The following is a 2500-nucleotide window of genomic DNA, read 5'->3' as shown; positions in this document are numbered from 1 at the left end:
TCAGTCTCAGTACCGTGCTGCTGTTCAGGCAGAAGAGCCGATCGACTGGTCCTGCGACCTGTGCAATAATGCCACGGCTGCACCTGACGAGTACCCACCAGACCTCGAGAGTACTCGCTATTCCAGAGGTCGTCGGCGATTTACTTTTGACTGTTATGCTTGTTAATCTGCGGCAACTTCTTACGGAACAGCTACAATTTTGAAAATAATTAAACACGAATTCTGTTCTTCTTCTGGCTCTCCTCACTAGCCGCCAGAATGCCGGTCGTTTCGCCAACGTGTCAGTGTTTGAAATATGTAACGGTAATGAAGTGATTTTATTTCGTACCGGTACCTTTACGTTTTGGTTCATTTTGGCGTCTCACAATTGTAATTCCCTAACGCGAGCATGTGTTACAAATTATAAGTTTTTGCAATTGAGTTGAGGGTTGGATTTTTCAACAACATATCCCTTTAATGTAACCCAATGTCATTCACATAGTAAAAACTTCATATTTATGACCCATTTCCTTTACTTTCGTGTTGGTCAGCATTATAATTACTGGATTGCCAGTATGGCAAACCCAGTCGGAATCTGTGTTTAATTTCCTGGGTTTTTACAGGGTTGCCAAACCCAGTCGGAATCTCGGTTTCATTTCGAGGGTTTTTTTGTTATTTTTGTTTTTTTCCGTGTCGGGAAAAGTCTTGCCTGTCACTCCCCTGCTAAGTGGTGTCTTTGTGCATAGAGTCTTCTGTGCGTATTTTGTTAGGTTTGAGGGGGCTGGGGTAATACGCAGCTTGTTCTGCACAATTAACCTGTAATGGCGTCGAAAGTCATTGTAACGCGAATGGCGTTTTAGTACATGTTTAAAGAAAATATACCCATATGGAGCTCAAGAATGGAACGTCAAGACAGGCGGTGAAACATAAAGATCTGGAATCTTAAAAGCGACGAGTAATGGACTTCGACAGCGTGAATCTTTCGCCCGTCGAGCCGAAATCAAAATGAGCTGTACTTCTAATATTTCGCCAAGGTGGTGTTACTTACAACACTGAAACCAAATGGAAATTTCTCTGGTAACTTACGGGTGCAACAAAGACAGAGAAGGAATCGAACACCACAAGTAGATCTGTGATCTCTGTTGTGTGTCTCACAGTGTTTACTGAAGTCGCATCTATTTAAAGTTTGCCTGTTTGTCTGGCAAGTAACATTCATTTTGTACTCAACTCTGCAAAAGTTAAAAAAAATTGGAAATGTGACAGTGAAAAATTATTTGAATGAAAGCTTGTTGTTTCTTTTGTGCTTTATTATGTACGGTCAAGGTTCTTTCGAAAAGGGTTTGATGTGAACTGCCAGAAATTTATTTAATTGCATATGCTTTGTGATTGTGTGTTTCGCTTGCACGCACACAACTGCCTCTTATAGCAAATATATTGCTTGTTTCAATAAATGTTTCGCTGGAAAACATTTCTGTGAAATTTCCAGCTTTTGTAAATTTATCATATTGTGTAATTTTCGAGCTTAGCAAATTTGCATACATGTGTTGAAATGTGATACGGGGAGAATTTTTGTGGTAACGCATAAGTCACGAAAATAAACATGTCCGTTGGAAGCGTGCTTGAGTTTCAACAAAATGACCCCCAAAATCGGCAAAAGATTGTGACGCTGATGAATAATAAAGTAGCTGCTATTACCAAAACGATGGAATTACCTGGTGGTAAATAATCTTGTCTTGGAGAGTAAATTTTTGATTTTCCAGAAACAATGGTCAACCTCTGAGTTGGGCGATTGTGATCTCTGTGTTGAATTCGCACATTTCTTGTCAAAATTTATAACAATTGAAAGAAAAAGAAAACTAACAAAAACAAAAACCCGGTATCTAAGCATCATTTGACACAGATGCTTCACTGTTTCGCGAGTAAACATGCCGCGGGTAACTTGATCACTGCGCACGCTGAATTCGATGTGCGATTTACTCGGTGCAGCCAAAAGTACAATTACAACAAAACAACTAAAATGTTTTTCGCTGATGGTAACTTTTTATATTCGTGGTTCAAAATTAATGTTGTTTTCATGTCGTAAATTTTGTTACCGATGGCAAAATAATATTAATCTCGATCGACCGTCCTGAAACTTCCTTCTGCTCTTCTTAAAAACTGTGTATCCATATTTATTTACTTTTACATCAATAATTGTTTTGCATAAAGCAAGCTAACAAAATCTGTATCTTGCTTGGTTCGCATTTGATAGCATTAAAATAGAATTTTCGGTCCTATGCTTCTGTTACTGAGTGATATATTTTTTAGGTCGCCCATCCAGTTACTAACCCTGTCGGACAGTGAGTAACTTCAGCTTTCAAAGACAAAGCTGTCAGATGCAGTCAGTGCACGCTTACACTTGTGGTGGAAAGAAGTTGCATGATCAACATGTCAGCCCCATGTTTCTCGATTCCCTTTTATTTTCTTCAATCTCTCTGGGTTCAGTACTTTGCTAGTAACCACATGTCTTCTCAAGGGGCTA

The sequence above is a fragment of the Montipora foliosa genome, chromosome 4 (assembly GCF_036669935.1).
Source record: "Montipora foliosa isolate CH-2021 chromosome 4, ASM3666993v2, whole genome shotgun sequence".
Taxonomy (NCBI): Eukaryota; Metazoa; Cnidaria; class Anthozoa; order Scleractinia; family Acroporidae; genus Montipora; species Montipora foliosa.
This window is presented reverse-complemented; position numbering follows the sequence as displayed.